This window comes from Pristiophorus japonicus, chromosome 7 (assembly GCF_044704955.1).
Source record: "Pristiophorus japonicus isolate sPriJap1 chromosome 7, sPriJap1.hap1, whole genome shotgun sequence".
NCBI lineage: Eukaryota > Metazoa > Chordata > Chondrichthyes > Pristiophoridae > Pristiophorus > Pristiophorus japonicus.
Window position 1 is genome coordinate 216,224,501 of NC_091983.1, and position 20,675 is coordinate 216,245,175.

The window sequence follows — 20,675 nt, forward strand, 5'->3', positions numbered from 1 at the left end:
CCCCCAACACAGTAACAGGAGTAAGATCTTTTCTAGGGCTAACTGGTACTGCAGAGATTTCATTGAGGATTATGCAGCCGCCGCAGCCCCTCTGCTCCGACTCCTACACAAGGGAATGGAGTGGGATTGGGACAAAGGTTGCGAGGCAGCATTTATCCAGCTCAAGAAAGTCCTCCAGACCATGCCAGCTCTAGGGGCTATTGATGGGGGTAAAGAGTTCTTCCTGGAGGTAGCAGCCAGCGGGGACAGTCTGAGCGGCACGGCCGGCTGAGACCAGTGGTCTACTCCTCCAGGATACTCACGGACGTGGAGAAGGGAGACTCCAACTGTGAGAGGCACCTCCTCGCCACTCACTGCGCTGTGAAAAGATCACTGATCACAGGGGGGGTTCCCTATCACACTTCTTACCCACCATGGATGGGAGAATTAAGGACGGCATGGTGAGCAGTGCCCGCATTGCTCGCTGGACCCTACACTTCTCTCAGATGGACGTAAGGGTAAAGGATCTCTGCGAGCCAAGGCTCGCAGCCAACATGATCTATCCAGGGACAGCCCACCGGTGCTCCATAGAAGGGGTATGGGAAATCAGCACAGGATTTCGGGCCGGATTACACCCCACAGGCCAAGAGATCTATGTGGGCGGTTCAAGCACGGTATCTGCGGGTGAACGACTCACAGGCTGCGGAGTTTATGATCCAGAGGCAGGCATTGCCCTGGCGATTAAACCCCCCAGTACTATGAGCGCCCAGCACGCTGAACTGTCAGCGGTCATGTACATGGTTACATACCTTGAAGAATTCCCTACCCCATACACGATTTGCTCGGACAGTATGTTCACATGCAATTCGTGCACGGAATACCTGGCTATCTGGTCCCGTCGCGGATATACATCTGCAGACAGGAGACCCCTGGTAATTAAGCCTTTACTGGAAAAGATCATGACAGCCGTGGGGGAGGAAAGGAAAGTTTATATACACAAAGTGAAGGCACACTCAACCACTGAACCCCGTAGCGAGGGAAAGCAGGAGGTTGACATCTTGGTCAAACAAGGTGCCCGCACGGGCATGCTCTGGGATCCGTACAACCCAGGCCCCATCGCAGCAGTTAGGGGCAGGATGGGGACGACAGGGAGGGCAGGGGTAGTATTGCCCCGGATCTGAAAACGGTTCAGACCCAAGACCCCGTCCTCAAACACGCTATCTAAAGGGGAAAAGGTAGACGGCCCATACGGCACTGCAGCTATTAAAGAAAGCATGCTGTTCAGGGGGGATCAATGGGTGGTACCACAACAACACTGGAGAGAATTCCTCCAGTTGACCCATGAGGATCCAGGAGCAGACTTGAAACCACCTGGCAACGGGTGGAACAGGCAGGGTGGTGGCCGGGACTCAGGTAAGATGTTCGCGAATTCTGCCCTGGCTGTCTGGTGTGCGCTGCCAACAACCCTGACCCCCAGAAAAGGAAGGTGTCTATGGGACATATCAGGAGGGTAGAAGGACCTTGGCAGTCGATCCAGGTTGATTACATCAGGCCCCTATCCATGTCCAGGAAGGCTACAAGTACTGCCTAGTATTGGTGGACGTGCTCACCAAATGCCGAACAGCCACTGCCCTGGGAACAGCTAGGATCCTAGTCGGGGAGGTGTTTTCCCGATGGGGACTACCACAATACATGGAGTCCGACCAAGGGAGTCACTTCACCGGGCAGGTGATGCAGGAGATCCTTAAGGTGCTTGGCATCGAGGGGAAATGGCATGTCGGCCACAACTCGGGCCTGTGGAGCGTTTAAACCGCACTATCAAAGAAAGGTTATGTAAGGAGACGGGGGACTCACCCAAGAAGTGGGTAGAGGTCTTGCCACTGGTCCTCATGGTTATCCGGGCCAGCCAGTCAAAGAGCACGGGGTACTCCCCATACGAGCTCACGATCGGCAGAGCCTTGCGAACACCTACCCATGTATTAGCCCCGGTGCTCACGGAAGGTTAGCTCAGGGAAGCGAGCCAGGACAGCTTTTTCAGGATCTGTTTGAACACCTAAACAGATTCACTGGCAGGCTGCTAACAACATGGGAAAACAGTATCGGAGCAACCATCTGCTGGTAGAACCCCGCAAACACCACGAATGGGAGGTGGGGGACCAGGTCATGGTACGAACAACGCTCGAGTAGGGGCGTTTGAGGCACTGTACATGGGGCCATACCACATTGTCGACAAGGCAAGCCCGATGGTCTATGCCATAAAGATGCCCCGCCATACAAAGTGGTTCCACATAAACCAGTCCAAACTGTTTAACCCTGGAATAGCAGCTAAGCGTAAGGGACAGCCAGGAACAGTGAACCGTCCTAAGGGCAGGGATCCTCAACCAGCAGCCCCTGACTGTGGAAATTCCACCGGGGACGTGGCAGACCCACAGACTGTACCTAGAGGTGCGGTGGACTGTGTTATTGGAGGAGCTACCCCTCAATCATTTGGGACTCGGACGCACCCCCAGTTGTCAGAGCCTTGAGGAGGACTCTCCGCACACCACGGCCTAAGACACCGTGGTCACCAATTTAAGTGGTTCAGCCCCAGGAGGAGTACCAGCCACAAAGGGGTGCCTAAGATCAAGGACCAGCCTGCGAGCGGGGGCCCCCAGCCAGTAGCCCTCGATTGTGCAGAACCCTCAGGCAACGAAATGAACCTTTCAGCCACCCCTAAAGGGACAGTGTGCTGTAGCACCGGAGGGGCCGTTCCCCCGATAATGTGGGACGTAGACCCACCTCCGGACTTACTGCTGGCCCCGCTGGAAACCCAGAGGCCCAAGAAGAAAAGAGAAGAATAGGGATTAACCTGGCCACCCGGAGACGGGTGGCAGATGTATATAAATAGGACTACATGAGTTTAAGTATGTTTAATAAGAATCTAGCGTGTGTAGGATTATGAGTATAAGAATTTTCAGGTCACCACGACCTCATGAAGAGTGATTTCAGGTCACCATGACCTTAAAGAAACCACGCGTAATGAAGTAGTGAAATGAATGCGAAATAGGATCAGAATGGTTTATACGGACATGAAATGAAAGAGTTCCGGCTGGCAGCCAGTGTTCTACTAGTAACATGTATCTGGTAGTATTTGGGGAAGGTGTGTAAGAGCCCATTCGGGTATGAGAAAAATCTACCTGTACAGCTATTAGAAGAGACACAGACCGGGTAGCATCCGGGAGTATGAAGAATCTACCTGTACAGCTATTAAACATAGAAACATAGAAACATAGAAAATAGGTGCAGGAGTAGACCATTCGGCCCTTTGAGCCTGCACCGCCATTCAATGAGTTCATGGCTGAACATGCAACTTCAGTACCTCATTCCTGCTTTCTCGCCATACCCCTTGATCCCCCTAGTAGTAAGGACTACACCTAACTCCTTTTTGAATATATTTAGTGAATTGGCCTCAACAACTTTCTGTGGTAGAAAATTCCACAGGTTCACCACTCTCTGGGTGAAGAAGTTTCTCCTCATCTCCGTCCTAAATGGCTTATCCTTAGACTATGACCCCTGGTTCTGGATTTCCCCAACATTGGGAACATTCTTCCTGCATCTAACCTGTCTAAACCCGTCAGAATTTTAAACGTTTCTATGAGATCCCCTCTCATTCTTCTGAACTCCAGTGAATACAAGCCCAGTTGATCCAGTCTTTCTTGATATGTCAGTCCCGCCATCCCGGGAATCAATCTGGTGAACCTTCACTACACTCCCTCAATAGCAAGAATGTCCTTCCTCAAGTTAGGAGACCAAAACTGTACACAATACTCCAGGTGTGGCCTCACCAAGGCCCCGTACAACTGTAGTAACACCTCCTTGCCCCTGTACTCAAATCCCCTCGCTATGAAGGCCAACATGCCATTTGCTTTCTTAACCGCCTGTTGTACCTGCATGCCAACCTTCAATGACTGATGTACCATGACACCCAGGTCTCGTTGCACCTCCCCTTTTCCTACTCTGTCACCATTCAGATAATAGTCTGTCTCTCTGTTTTTACCACCAAAGTGGATAACCTCACATTTATCCACATTATACTTCATCTGCCATGCATTTGCCGACTCACCTAACCTATCCAAGTCACTCTGCAGCCTCATAGCATCCTCTTCGCAGCTCACACTGCCACCCAACTTAGTGTCATCTGCATATTTGGAGATACTACATTTAATCCCCTCGTCTAAATCATTAATGTACAATGTAAACAGCTGGGGCCCCAGCACAGAACCTTGCGGTACCCCACTAGTCACTGCCCGCCATTCTGAAAATTACCCATTTACTCCTACTCTTTGCTCCCTGTCTGCCAACCAGTTCTCAATCCACGTCAGCACACAACCCCCAATCCCATGTGCTTTAACTTTGCACATTAATCTCTTGTGTGAGACCTTGTCGAAAGCCTCTGAAAGTCCAAATACACCACATCAACTGGTTCTCCCTTGTCCACTCTACTGGAAACATCCTCAAAAAATTCCAGAAGATTTGTCAAGCATGATTTCCCTTTCACAAATCAATGCTGACTTGGACGTATCATGTCACCTCTTTCCAAATGCGCTGCTATGACATCCTTAATAATTGATTCCATCATTTTACCCACGACCGATGTCAGGCTGACCGGTCTATAATTCCCTGTTTTCTCTCTCCCTCCTTTTTTAAAAAGTAGGGTTACATTGGCTACCCTCCACTCCATAGGAACTGATCCAGAGTCTATGGAATGTTGGAAAATGACTGTCAATGCATCCGCTATTTCCAAGGCCATCGCCTTAAGTACTCTGGGATGCAGTCCATCAGGCCCTTAAAGGAAGCACCTGTAGTATTTCTGGGGAAAGGAAAAGACCCCACCTTGTAATCAGTAAAAGAGGCACTACAAGGACGATAAGAAAATGACTAAGAGACAAAAGCTAAAAACAGACATCGGTTCCAAGACAGGAACTGGAAAAGACAGCAAGTTGGTTGAAGACTTTATTATGCTTCCGAAAAGAAATTAGCTCAAATTGGAACTCGATTACCTTTTGTCAAACCGGAGAACTTTTCTCAGGGATGGGCTATCTGTTTTATGTGTCCCTATAGGAAGGAGAACAACATGGAGAGGGTCCTGTTTCTGCTCGCCTTGATCGGGATGAGCATCGATGACCGAGGAGACGTGGAAGAATCCCTCATTTATGGTTGCTCGGGAGGGAGAGCACCGATCGTAACTGCAGGGGGTGGCACACCGGGTGTGGAAGAGCTCGCCGTTTATGCCCATGAGGGAAAGTGGCCAGGGTGGCTGAGGTCTAATTCCACTCACTATTCCAGCCAGGAAGGGTTTACCTATGGGGAGGCTTCCTTTCTATGCCCCAGGATACAGGTTGTTGCTGCGCGGGTCAGTGTCACAGAAGGAAAACGTGTGTGTTTGACTTGTAAAGGAAAGATTCCCCTGGGTAGATGGTGATGGCTCAGGAAACTGAGCAAGGACGCGGGGAACCAAGAATCTGACTGAGAACGACTCGGTAACGATACGTACCGTACCATCACGGGGACACGGGGAGGAGTGAAGGTGTGTTGGAACAAGTGGTGGGAGTCTGAACAGGGAATTTACGCCTGTATGTGGGGGTCAGAGGAGATCTGTCCCGCAGGCATAACAATCGCCTTCGCCAGGCAATGGCAAGATGACAGGGAAGGGATGGGGTGGGATTCCAGTCCACATGCGTGTGTGGTCTCACGCTCCCCACTCCCAATTAACGCCACCGAACTTATAGCACGCATTAAGAAACCCCTATCCACGACCCCGCCAATGCGAACAATAATAGAGATGTCCTACCACCACCAAGGGACCAGGGAACGGATTAGTATTGGTACCGACTGAAAATGTGTTATACCGGGGGTACACTATGCAGTAGCTTCAGTTATTTTAAACCTTACCAAGGTGCACTTACCTGACTGGTGCCCAAAGGAAACAGAGCTGCTGTACCAGGTACTACTCAGAGAAATGTTCAAGAAATTTTACAAGTTAGATTTTGGGAATGTAGACAAAGCAGATTTATACACCCTACACGCTAGGGACACCATGGACATGGGGAGACCTAGAAGGGAAACCTTGAACAAAATTTTTACTGCATATAATACAGGATCCTCTGTGATAAATAGCCTAGATGATATAGAACTGCAAACGCAAATAAATGGTCTAAAGAACCAACTGAGAAAGATCCTAAAAGAGGAAAACACAGTAGTAGGCTCAGAGCTACACGTGGACCTGGGTATGAAGGTCCATTTAAAAGAAATCATGGCTGAACTGGAAAAACATGCACAGACAGTGAATGCACTCATCCAGGAGAATAGGAATGCTTCCGAACAGGCTGCACAGAACGAGATGTGTGTGCTGTATGGGGCATGGTTGTTTGGCGAGGGCCGCAACAACCTGGAGGATTTAAAACAAGGTGTAGTCCCCTCCTGGATCAGCAACAAGCATCTCGCAGCCCTCCACCCATATAGTAATTCACTAAGCCCGTGTCAGCTCCGCCTAGCTTCTGAAGCCTATCCTGTCCCAGTAGATTGCGGGCGTTCTAACCACACCATTATGGGAATAGTACTAAGGATGCTGGTCATGGGTGGGACAGCCCGACCCTCACCAGTATACCGGGTGGAGAACATTGGAGTCATTCAAGGGGGTGTACATGTTCGTTTCACAGCGGTCCCACCTTATATCATAAAGTGGGAGCACGCTATGACAGGTACTGACCTCTCCGGGTGCCGGAGCCGGGGTGCACACATAATACTGTGCCCCCAGCACTTGAATGCCTATTCCAAACCACAGTGTGGGTTTAAAGCTGCTGGCGCACAGCCTATCAACTGTACCATGGAGGTAATGACACAAGACCAGGTTGCTCCACAGGTAGTATACATAGGGGCTGGGACATATTGTGTCACCACAAGTGCGCCCAGCATGGACAACACTTCTGGTGTCCGGTAAGTGACAGCAGTTTCTGCTTTAAACCCGAGGCAGAAGTTCAAGTGTCCCAGGAACGGATTGTCCCCATTCCTGAACCCTCCACTGTTCACCTCACTGTGAGAGAAAACATCACAAACCTGCAGGATTGTGTTACACATTTTGGCTATGAAATTTCCCCTCTACCCGAACATCTTACTGCTCTGCTAGAAGCTGTAGTAATCTCACAAAAGCATTCCTATACTCTAGAACAGAAAACAATTGAGATAGGGAGAAAGATTCTCGAGATCACGATTCCACCCTGGTGGGACATTTTCAGGAATACTGAAGTTCCTGCCGGGATCAGAATAGCTTCCCACATTTTGGTTGTCTGTCAACTCGCGATTATTCTTTACTTATGGTGTCTCACTTGCTGAGTGAAACGCAGAGGCCGTCAGGTCAGGCACCAAAGGGTGCTGTACGCTCCCTGGCCAAACTTGGGGAGGGGTTGCACCATATTATCATGTTTAATTTGTTTTTGATTTTCACCTGCTGTAAAAACGCAGAGGTTGAGTATTGTAAGAATTTTGCTTAAAAATGTGTTTGACTATGTACCTTCATTTTCTGTAAAGTCAGAGTAATGAAGAGACGTCGGACCCCTTTATGCTGTAACATAATTGGAATGACTGTATTTGCCTATAAACTGCATTGCATTTCAAAGAGGATTTGCATGTTTAAGTTTAGTTAGGTAAATACAGGGGAAGATTGGCTCTCGGGAATCAGGAATTTTGCTCACCTAGCATGACACTCTAGCATGTAGAGTATCACAGAGGGGACTGGAGGATCGCAAAATTCATGGGAACCGCCCCCCAAGTGTTTGGACTCATTGGAAAGGGAATTCAATTTGGAACTATCAGCCAGAAAGTTTGGGATCCAATAGTGCACGTGGAAGAAACTACAAGTATTAATCGAATTTGGGGATTTTACAAGTCATATTGGGTCCGTGTGGAAAGGGCTGAGAACTAAAGGGTAACTATCCTTCATAGAAACCAGTTTTGGATATTGAAGCTATCTGGGGTATTGAAGCTAAACAAATTGTCTGGGGAATTGTGTCAATTCGAAAACCCTTCTCCCCGAGAGACATTAACAAAGCAACAATCAACCCAGAGGTAGCCAGCCACCATTCTGAGCAGGAAACCCATCCAGCGCATAGATAATGTTAATGGCCCATCCAGCCCGCATGGTCTAGGCAGACATCGCAAATACCAAAACTAATTTCTCCCAAAGCAAATTTGACAGATCGACACATCCGAGACAGGTTACCATTAATGGGCCCGCCAAAATATGACAAGAAATATCAAGCCCGCCAAAATTAAGACAAAGAATCGGGGCTTATTTGGCATGTAGATTAGAACGGCTCCCAAAGTATAACTCGGGCCCTGGTTTTAACGAGTGGAGAGAAGAGGGGAAGAAGGGGAAAAGGAGCGAGACCACCACGGCAGTTTTTAACAAGCCTTCCAGGGAGATGCTACACAGCCTTCAATGCAGCTCTTCTGAGCACCAACATCTTCAGCCTTGACGACACTCCTGGGCCACACTGCCCTGCTATCGAAGAAGAAGGAAGAACATCATCAAGGCAGAGAATAGCAGTGCCCAGCAATATCGGACATCGCCATCGCAGCAGCAACTGACCACAGCCAACATGGTAACATCGAAACCACCGCGATCGATAAATTCTAAGAACAAAACTCCTCAAGAAGAAACCGAAGATTCGAAAGTTTCCACTCTACAATCTGTTCCTAGCTACCACCAGGTGAAACATTCCCTACAGAGACTTTAAAACCTACTGCTGACGGAAGAAAGTGGGTACTCACCCCATAAGTCCAATACGCACCGTACCACATCAGCGGACACCACCCAACTGAAGACTACGCAGTGAGAAGTCTTCCACGACGTTCGAGGTACGGCAAGCAGAACCTACAGAGTCCAGCGAACCCTGAAATCGCGAACCACCACCAACTGACAATAAAAGGATTGGTGAGCATAATCCCTGTTTGCCCTGGAGTTCAACCTAGTCAGAGTTAGGCATTGGGAGGTGGGAGGTGTATTATTTTTCTGTAACCCCTTTTGAACATGTGATAAAGTGTTCTTTATTCTAGTGATTGCAAACTTTGACATTGTATTTTCTTGTCCTTAATAAAACTCAAAGCTCTTTGCACCAAAACCAGTTGTCTCTTGCACTTTGTCACATCCCCAAATAAATCTCGAACACAGAGAGTGGGAGCGATTCGAACCGCTCAGAAGTGAACCTGACCCCCGAGACCACCCCCCACACAACGGCTGCCATGACAACACCACTCAACCTGTAGTCAGACTGTGATTAACGGGCTGCTCCAGTCAGGTGGGTCGTTGGCCAACATTAGTCGTGTAATGAGTTGGTTCGTGTCTCACAACCTTCAGTTCCTTCCTGTGAGGACACAGCTGGACCTCCACACTCACATCACTCAGGTTCATATCGAGCACTGGACATGGCTGACCCACAATTCCTCCTGATGTTCGATTCTACTGTCATTATTTTAAATGTCCCTTTATCTGCTCTCTTCTGTTCTCACTCATAAATGACACACTTCCAGTGACACTAGCCACCCTCCAGTACCTGTGGTGGGGATATTTTCCACACATGTGTCTGTACGATGAACGTTAGTGAGATTTACGGATCATCGAGAGCATCAGAGCTGGGCCCAGTCATTTCCTCATTCAACATTCACCAACTCACACTGTCAATGAGGGTCACCACACAGCACGATGCCCAATGTGGACAGCATCCTCTCTGTCACTGCAGGTAGGAGCTGTGGTTTATTTCATCATCTGTGGAGATTTCCTGAACATGTGATCCCAGCCAGGAGTGGCGATTTTGGGGAGCACTAATCATGGGCCCTCAGGGACTTATTTTCTGTTCATTTAAATTATTGACAGAAATCAGAAGCTTTTGGCCATAATTTCCCAACCAGTGCTCCCTGTGTGCACCAATCCACTCCAGGAGCTCCCTATTATATAAAAAGATCAGAGAAATGGAAGTATTTCCTTTAAAAGTACAGAAGGTGGTCTATGAGGAGTCTCTGAGATAGAAAGGAAGGCTGGATTTGACACATTCTTGATAGGAGTTGGCAGTCGGGGATAGAGTTGTTTGAAGATTACCCACACCAAATTATTGCAAGGGGGATGGAGTATAAAAGCAGAGAAGTCCTGCTACAACTGTACAGGGTATTGGTGAGGCCACACCTGGAGTACTGCGTACAGTTTTGGTCAGAAAGGATATACTTGCATTGGAGGCTGTTCAGAGAAGGTTCACTCGGTTGATTCCAGAGATGAGGAGGTTGAATTCTGAAGTTAGGTTGAGCAGGTTGGGCCTCTACTCATTGGAATTCAGAGAATGAGAGGTGATCTTATCGAAACATCTACGATAATGATGGAGCTCGACAAGGTGGATGCAGTGAGGATATTTTTACTCATAGGGCAAACTAGAACTAGGGGACATAGTCTCAGAATAATGCACCACCCATTTAAAACTGAATTGAGGAGGAATTTCTTCTCTCAGAGGGTTATAAACCTGTGGAATTCTCTGCCCCAAGAGCTGTGGAGGCTGGGTCATTGAATATATTTAAGGTGGAAATAGACAGATTTTTGAGCGATAAGGGAGTGAAGGGTTATGGGGATCGGGCAGCGAAGTGGAGCTGAATCCATGATCAGATCAGCCATGATCTTATTAAATGGCAGAGCAGGCTCGAAGGCCAAATGGCCTACTCCTGCTCCTATTTCTTATGATCTTATGTAGATTATAATTAATACAACAATTACAACAACTCTTACAGGGCTACAAGCTTCTCCTGAAGTTCCAGTTCAGATTTTACGGATAAATAACTAACTGGACGGAGGGGCTGATTGGCCGACCTCTGTTCCTATCGTCCAATCTCAGCAAGGTTCACATAGAGGTTTTGTCAGGAAGAATTTAAAAAAATCTTCATTCTTAAATCTGTTGTCGGATGTTCAGCTACAGATTAATCGGCATATCTTACGACACATCATCATGGAATTCCTGAAGGAATTGACACAAGACAAACAATCCTTTGATAGAAGTTCCTTTTACATCTTTTTTATCTCCGACATGGGTTAGTTGCCTTTAAAGAGAAAGGAGAATGAAACGTTTCTGAAGGTTCTGTTACCTTTACAGACATCAAACAGTGAGATGTGCTTAACTCTATTCTTAACCTCCTTTGACCTCCCACCTAGTACACATTGGATTTAACCCTGAGCATGTGCCAGTATTGGGATATTGAACGATTCCCCCCATGCCCCATCTCCAGAGCCCTGTGCATGGTGACCCTGTTTATAAATACTGCCCCCTACTGGCAGTTGCCAGTGTTTGTCTCCCACCCACAATGCTGCATTGTGAGGTGGAGCTTCTTTACTCAGAATTATTCAGCTACGTTAAGTCCAACACTGAGCTTTTCTTTGCCAGTTTCTGGTTTGTATTTTACATTCAGTGTTCACATTATTTGGTTTTGTGCGATGAGTCTAAACAACGGCTCTTTCCAGGTGCCCAGTTCAATGTACCACCACTTATCGTCCTGTGGCAGAGAGTCCCGGGTTATCACCAGGGGGCCGACCTCCTTGTCATTCCCAGATGTAATATGTTGGGGAGCCACGTGGTCTTCCACCCACACGTTAACCAGACATTGGGCTCTGGCCCTGGCAGATCTGACTGTCCCTGGCAGAGGGGTCCTGGCTGCTGTTGTTCCTTTTAATATTGTTTATAATTAGGTGCCCCCTTCAATTCCAAGTTATTTGCCAATGTCCCAGATTCATTACTAACCGACCACCTCTGAGGGGCAGCTTTGGTGATCGAGCAGTTGTGTAAGTGCGGAGAAACCGCACTGAAGGATAAAGGAGAATTACTCAGCCAGGAATAGGAAGATCCACATTTAAACATTTCTGGTTAGAAACCTGGGGTTTAGAAACAGAGCCATCAAGTCACAAAGATATTAGTTTAAAGTCCCCATACTGCACAGACACAGGGTAAACCCAGTTGTACATGGGTGGTGGGCCCTCCTTGGGGCAACAGGGATTAATCACTGCAGTAATTTCCCTTTTCTGTAAACTTTCTTTAAATGAATGGTGCACAGACTGAGATTGAGATGGTTCTGTTGCCAGATATAGTTCCAGGATGTTCTATCTTCACACAGCGATGGATTATGTTTATGTTTATCCCAGTCTTGCTGACCAGAACATTTAAAGGTGATGTGAAAAGAGCCAATAGAAAATGGGAAGTGTTACCGAGCACAGAGCGTTGAAGTTGTTACATGTGAAATCATGGAGTGGTCAGATGTGGGATCGTACCTGGGCTCTCACACTCTGAGTTAGTTCCACATTTGAATCGTTTCATTACAAGGGAATGTTTAAACTGTAAGACCCAGTGTGTTCACCATTTGTAAAATGTTGAGCCTTTCATCACATCACCTTGAAGAATGTCCTTCTGTGTTTAAATTGTTCTGTCCCCTGTACCCTGAAATATACTGGGAATGGACTGTATAACAGACTGTGTCGACTGCACGCTGTGCACTATAGGAAGAGCAACACATTCACTGGAGAAACCTGCTAATGGGGACACCCTGTGTGGGAAGTAAAGTATTCCCTTTTAATGCCATTCCTGATAATCAAACACTGGACATTGTGGTCATCATTATCATAGGCAGTCCCTCAGAATCGAGGAAGACTTGCTTCCACTCCCTAAGTGAGTTCTTTGATGGCTGAACAGTTCAATACAAGAGCCACAAACCCTGTTACAGGTGGGGCAGACGTTTGTCGAGGGAAGGGGTCGATGGGGTTGGTTTGCTGCGCGCTCCTTCCGCTGCCTGCGCTTGGCTCCTTCACGCTCTTTGCGTTGGGACTCTAAGAGTTCAACGCCCTCCCGGATGTACTTTCTCCACCTCGGGCGGTCTTCGGCCAGGGTCTCCCAGGTGTCAGTGGTGATGTTGCACTTTACCAGGGAGGCTTTGAGGGTGTCCTTATAACGTTTCCACTGTCCTCCTTTGGCTCATTTACCATGAAGGAGCTCCGCATAAAGCATTTGCTTCGGGAGTCTCGTATCTGGCATGCGTACTATGTGGCCTGCCCAGCGAAGCTGATCAAGTGTGGTCAGTGCTTCAATACTGGGGATGTTAGCCTGGTCGAGGCTAACACTGATGTTGGTCCGCCTGTCCTCCCAGGGGATTTGCAGGATCTTGTGGAGACATCGTTGGTGATATATCTCCAGCGACTTGAAGTGCCTTCTATACATCGTCCATGCCTCAGATCCATACAGGAGGGCGGGTATTACTACAGCCCTATAGACCATGAGTTTGGTGGTAGATTTGAGGGCCTGGTCTTCAAACACTCTTTTCCTCAGACGGCCGAAGGCTGCACTGGCGCACTGGAGGTGATGCTGAATCTCCGTATCAATGTCTGCCTTTGTTGATAAGAGGCTCCTGAAATATGGGAAATGGTCCACGTTGTCAAGGACCGCACCATGAATCTTGATGATTGGAGGGCAGTGCTGTGTGGCGGTGACAGGCTTGTGGAGGACCTTTGTCTTACGGATGTTAAGCGTAAGGCCCATGCTTTCATATGCCTCAGTGAATACATTGACTATATCCTGGAGTTCAGCCTCTGAATGTGCACAGACGCAGGTGTCGTCCGCATACTGCAGCTCAACGACAGAGGGTTGGGGTGATCTTGGACCTGGCCTGGAGGCAGCGTAGGTTAAACAGCTTCCCACTGGTTCTGTAGTTTAATTCCACTCCAGCGGGGAGCTTGTTGATTGTGAGGTGGAGCATGGCGGCGAGGAAGATTGAGAAGAGGGTTGGAGCGATGACACAGCCCTGTTTGACCCCGGTCCGGATGTGGACTGGGTCTGTAATGGATCCGTTGGTAAGGAACATGGCCTGCATGTCATCGTGAAGCAGGCGAAGGATGTTGAGAAATTTTTGGGAGCATCCGAAATGGAGGAGGACGCTCCATAGACCCTGACGGTTGACAGTGTCAAAGGCCATAAAAGATCGAAAAAGGCCATGTATAAAGGCTGGCGCTGGTCCCTGCATTTTTCCTGCAACTGTCGCGCTGCAAAGATCATGGGTCTGTTGTGCCCCGTAGGGGACGAAATCCGCATTGTGATTCCTGGAGGAACTCCTCGGCCACAGGGAGAAGATGATTGAGGAGAACTCGAGCGACAACTTTCCCAGTGGTTGATAGCAGGGAGATTCCCCTGTAGTTGCCGCAGTCGGACTTGTCCTCCTTTTTAAAAATGGTCACAATCAGTGCATCTCTCAGATCTCCCGGCATGCTCTCCTCCCTCCAAATGAGAGAGATGAGGTAATATATCTGCGCCAACAGCGCATCTCCGCCATATTTTAGCACCTTACAGGGATTCCATCCACACCCGTAGCCTTGTTATTCTTCAGCTATTTTATGGCTTTGCCAATCTCGTGCAACGTTGGAGTTTCACTGAGTTGGTGGTGGGTGGCATGCTGCGGGATGGAATCGGGAACACTTGAGTCAAAGGCAGAGTCTTGATTGAGGAGATCTTCAAAGTGCTCCTTCCATCGGGCCCTGACAGCCTTGGTGTCCTTGATGAGTGTTTCCCCATTCTTGGCCAGGAGTGGGGTGAGGCCTTGGGAGTTCGGACCGTAGGTGGCCTTGACTGCAGCGAAGAATCCTCGCATATCGTGGCTGTCAGCCAGTTGTTGTATCTCCTGTGCTTTCTCCATCCACCACCTGTTCTTTAGGTCCTGGGTTTTTTGTTGGACCTGAGCCTTGAGCCGTCTGTAATGTTGTTTTGCAGCTCCCGAATTGGGTTGTTGCTTGAAGCTCAGAAATGCTTTGCGCTTGCGAGCTATTAGTTCTTTGATCTCCTGATCATTTTCATCAAACCAGTCCTGGTGTTTTCTGGTTGAGTGACCAAGTGTCTCTTCACAGGCACTGGTTATAGAGCGTGGAGGGCAGACCAAGCACTATGGGGATTCAGCGTCTCAGGGTCATCAAGGCACGCCAGATTGGCTGTGAGGCGCTGGCTGTATAGGGCTCTCTGAGCTGGGTCCATAAGTTCCCCGCCATTAACTTTTTTGTGGAACTGCTTCTGCTGTCCCCTCTGCTTTGGGGCAATGTTAATGTTGATGATGGATCGGATTCGGCGCTGGTCTGTCCAGCAGTCGTCAGCTCCTGTCATGGCGTGGGTGATGCGCACATCCTTGCGATCTCTGGCTCAGATGATGACATAGTCAAGCAGGTGTCAGTGTTTGGAGCGAGGGTGTTGCCACGATGCCTTGTATTTGTCCCTCTGGTGGAACATGGTGTTGGTGATGAGGAGTTCATGTTCTAGATATTTTGTCAGGAGTAGGGTACCGCTGGAGTTGGCTTTCCCTACCCCCTCTCTGCCAATCACGCCTCCCCAGAGGGCTGTGTCTTTGCCGACCCTGGCATTAAAATCACCCAGGAGGATCAATTTGTCACCCATGGGGACACGGGACAAGGAGGTCTCGAGGTTGGAATAAAAACCCTCTTAAGCCTCATCCATTGCATCAAGTGTGGGGGCGTATGCACTGATGATTGCGGCACATTGGTTCTGAGATAGGGTAATACGGAGAGTCATGAGGCGTTCGTTGACCCCACAGGGGTAGTCTTTGAGGCGGTCGATCAGCTCATTCTTGACGGCAAAGCCGACTTCATGAAGGCGGCGTTCTGCCTCTGGTTTCCCTTTCCAGAAGAAGGTGTAACCTCCACCATGTTCCTTCAACTAGTCTTCCCCTGCCCGCCGGGTCTCGCTTAGGGCGGCGATGTCAATGTCAAAACGTCTGAGTTCCCGGGTAACTATGGCGGGGCGGCGTTCCGGCCTGTTGCTGTTGGGATTGTCCATGAGGATCCTGACGTTCCAGGTCCCGAACTTCATACTGATGGAGTGGAAGATGCCTGTGCACGAGTTCTTTTAATGTGGGATGGCCGCTGCACACCGGCCTGAACAAGCTGAACAAGGTCTTGGTCCAATGGCAAGGGGGTCCGAGACAACTGGAGACCAGGCACAGCTTGCTAAGCCTAATTGCCTATGGCGAAGTGCTGGCCGCAAGCTCGGAGCCGGGTAGCGCCATTGATGGTAGATGGCCCGAGGCTTGGCTGGGGGTTAAGCATTAGGAAGGTGACTTCCAAAGTTATTTTAAAAGTTAAAAGTTGATAAAGATTCTCAATTTGTTTAAAAAGTTTCTAAGGGTTGTTAAAAAGGCTAAGATGTAAATCAATAATAGATTATAAAAGTTTCCCCAATTTAAAAGGTTTCTAAAAGTTGTTAAAAGTTAAAGATGTCGATCAACAATAGACATCCAAAAGTACCTTGATCAAGAGTCTAAAATGCAAGCCTCAACAGTTCTCCCAAATTGTTTAATAAGTTTAAAAGTTGATTAAAAGTTTAAAAATTAATTAAAAGTTGTTTGGGAGTATAAGACGTTGGATCGAACACCGCCGCCTAGGTCCCCCTGGCCAGTTCAGTGCCGGCCAGGAGTCCCTTCGCCGGCTCGACGTCCTCCGAATCTGTCAGCATGATGAACACCTGGTGTGCGCCCACAGGGACAGGTGTGGACAGGTGTGGAGTCCTTTCGGCCCTGGGCCCGGTGCAGAGTCCTTCCAGTTTGGCCTCACTCAGATCAGCACAGATTCAGAAAACAGATGGGCCCAGGTGAGGAGAGTGAAGTGGAAGGTTTTGGGAGCACAGGTGTTAAGCTGCTTAAAACCGCTCCTTAAAATGGAGAATGAATCCCAATCCAAAATTAGGATCCAGGGACTGAAGATGGACTAAAGTTCAGATTCAGATCTCCTCACACCTATACTGGGCGCTCACACTTGGAATATACACGGACTGAATCTGTGATTGAGAAAATGATCTATTCAGATATTGCTCCTGTTAACAGGCGGCCCATTCACAGGCTTCTCTTGTTCAGAAAATAAGCCGTTGTCTTCTAGCCTTTGATTGTCTTTTGTTTTTCAAACTGCTGGGAATGTATTCTCACTGTGAAATAAAGAGGGTGATGCATCAAACACTTGGTCTCATGTTAGATTCTTACTCAGAAACAGAACTGGTCACTGATCACATCACTAGTTTCATATTAGTCCTCCCGGACTCCCCTCATACTCAGAACAACTGGAGAAGGTATGGGGTTCACCTTGGACACACCTCTCTGTGCTGTCCTATGGAGGAGGAGGAACAGCAGAATTTTCACACAATAAACCCTTGCTGCAGTCCCATCAGTGGACCCTCCATATGCCAATAGGAGGCCTCATGCCTGTAGTAAATTGTACCGGACGCCTCTGGTGTCGGGCCGGCTAAATTCTCTGGAACCTGCGGCCTAGCTGGCGGTCCTTAAAGGGACCACTGGAGGCTGCCAACAAAAAGGTTCATTTAAAAAACACTTACCTGAATGTGGAACCACAAGGTGCAGGAGATCCCCTCCCAGCCCCACTGCAGTGTCGAAGACCGTTACCAGTCTCCGATAAGCTCCCTCCCTCCCGTCCAATCACCTCCCTCCTCCTTTCCACTCAGTCCCCTCCCTCACGTTCATTTCCCCCTCACCTGGTCACTCCCCCTCCCGAGCGGTTCCTACCCCTCTCCAGGCCACCCCCTCCCTCCTGGTCAAAACACCCCACACCCCCACTATACCCTCCCACACACCCCCCACCCCCACTATACCCTCCCACACACCCCCCACCCCCACTATACCCTCCCACACACCCCCCTACCCCCACTATACCCTCCCACACACCCCCCACCCCCACTATACCCTCCCACACACCCCCCACCCCCACTATACCCTCCCACACACCCCCCCACCCCCACTATACCCCACCCCCACTATACTCTCCCACACACTCCCCACCCACACTATACCGTCCCATCAATATCATTAACACATCATTGGTGAAGACATCGGATAGGATGGGTGAGAACCGTGCCTCATTTCTGAGAGATAAGTTCAGGGAGTCTCCCATTTTACAGGGATTGAGGAGCTGCAGTTCATTCCCAAGATTTAATCTGCATTCCCATAGTTTCCAAGGCAATGGCTCCCTCTAGTGTTGGACTGTTGAATATAAAAATCAATCCAATAACCAGCTATTAACCACAGCATGTATTAATCATACTCAGAAACCAGAAACCCCGATATACAGCAAGTCTATTCATGTGTTAGCCATGAATTAGCTCATAGCACAGCCTGAGAAGTTTGATGGTGCATTTCACCCAACCAACAACAACAGTAATAATAATAATGAAATATTGTTAAAAAGTGCGTGTTGTTACTGGGGCCTGCAAGCCCCGGCGATATTACATTCTCAAACATTCCCATATGACAGGATCGATGCTAAATGTCATTGTCAGTGGATCATCTCACACATATAGAATGCAGAACTATTTGGCCAAAACAATACAGTAAATCGGAGGATGTGGTGCTACACTGTTTCCGTGCTGGGGCCACACCATACCTTGAGCACTGGGCCCTGTCCTGGTCACCAAGACAACAAGGGAGATTTTCAGTACCATGATGCACTGCACGAGACTGATCCCTGGGGAAAGGGACTGAATTATGAGCAAAGACGGCAGAAACCTGGGATTTCTAGCTGGGAAAGGAAGCGTTTAGAGATCCTTAAGATAGTAAGTGGTGTAGAAAAAATAAATCTGGGTCGGGTCGGGTAAATGTCTTCATCAGTGAAGCCCAAAGGAAGCCCAGAAAAACACTAAACCAGCTTTCCGCAGTGTAAACAACTACAGCTATCTGATGGGGTTTTCAGCGCTGCCTGGTAAAAACTAACGTCAGGTTGGGGGGCGGAGGAGGAAGAAGCACCCGAGCCCCCGCCACTGGAATTTGCTGTTCCCGCTTCCATGGGGTGGAAACAGATTTTGCCCCAACTTCTGGTACCTCTTTATTGATCTCTTCATCTAATGTCATGTCCACCAGAGCCTGGTCATGTGACCCTGTAATGCCTAGAGTGGGAGGGGCTTGGGCTGCTTTGTGACATGGGTCCTGGCTCCTTTGTGATGTCACCTGGAGACAGGTTTCCGCCCCTGGTTACACAACATCAGTGGGAGTCACTGTGGGAGGAGCTGCACTTGGCAGCTGACACTGCGAGTGAGGTTAGTCCATATAAATAGGGGAAAGGAAAGAGCAATTTAATATTAAGGTAAGGTCAACCAAATGTCATTAATTACCAATATAGTCACGTTAAATATAATCATAGTCATAAAAATAGTCCGACAGTATTCCAATTACAGATTCTAGAATTAATATTAATTTTTATATTAAAATGTTCATGGAGTGATCAGTATCTCAGGAAGGTGGAGAGAGAGGATTCGCATCATCATCACATTAACTGGGACTGGAGAAATGTCACTGGATTCACGGAGCAGATCTGGTGGGACCAAGACTCCCAGAGGTGGGAATCTAACCAGCTACTGGGAGCTGGCTGACAGCTGCCATAAGGCTCGGCCTTTGATGTGACAACTTGACCCGAGCTTATCCCGTGTGTGAAGCCAGCCACTACCTCACCTGGGAGTGCTCGACACTTGTATGTAGAGGGTGTTTTATTCTGTATTCTTACAATGCAGTACCTGAGCTGGTGAGCTGTACGCTGTAATATTGTTTCACCTAGTGGACTACTGCTCCACCCAGTGGACTACTGTGGTAATGCAGCCATTGCTGTAAATACAATAAAGATATCAGGTGATAGGTCACCTGACAAGTTCCTGAGTTAACAGCCATCTTGTGAAGTCTTGTGTGTTTGTGAGGTCATTGGCGATGAGGATAGAATAATCGGATTCCCAACCTGAAATTTTTGTTGGTGGATGATTCCAGCCAAACAACGGAGAGACTAAAGAGGTTCTTTGTTTTGGTTAACAGCTAAAAATCCAAGGTAAATTTCAAGCACAGTTGGCTGAACTGCCTGAGTCCAGATGACCGCGCCTATGGGAATAATAAGGTGCTTGGGTGAGTTCCATCGCAACCGTGAGACTTTCGGAGCGAATGTGGAGCGACTAGAAATGTTTTTCGCCACAAATAGTCTCAGCGAAGTCCCCGATGATGAAAATTGTTACCGGGTGGTGTTGTAAAGAAAACGGGCTATATTTCTAACTGAAGCAGGCCCCGCGGTGTCTGAAACCCTGAAAAATGTGCTTGTTCCTGTAAGCCAAAGGATACATCATTTACGGAGATTCTAAGGAAGTTAGAATAGCACTACAGTCTTGAGCCCCTGGAAATTGCTGAAAATTATCATTTCGGAATAAGAGATCAAAGTATCAGTGAGTACATGCTAGCAGTAATGAAGCTTTCCATTCACTGTCATTTTGGAAACTTTCAGGACCGAGCATTGCATCACAGCTTTGTTTGTGGAATGAAAAATGAAGCGATCAAAAGGAAGTTTTTGACAATTCCGAACTTGACTTTTGAATTAGCTTGTCAATGGATATGGCCGACCAATATTCCCGAGAATTTCATACCATTTCCAGTCATCAGTCAACCGAGGTTAATTGCCTGCAGGTAAAAAGTACAAGGCAGTTGGGCCCCAAGGTCTCAACAACTGGCCAAGGTAACAACGCATTGACATTGTGCTATCAGTGTCTGGGACAACACATTGCTCAAAGTTGTCCATATAAAGGCAGAGTGTTTCTTCTGCATGAAAACTGAGCATCTTACAAAGG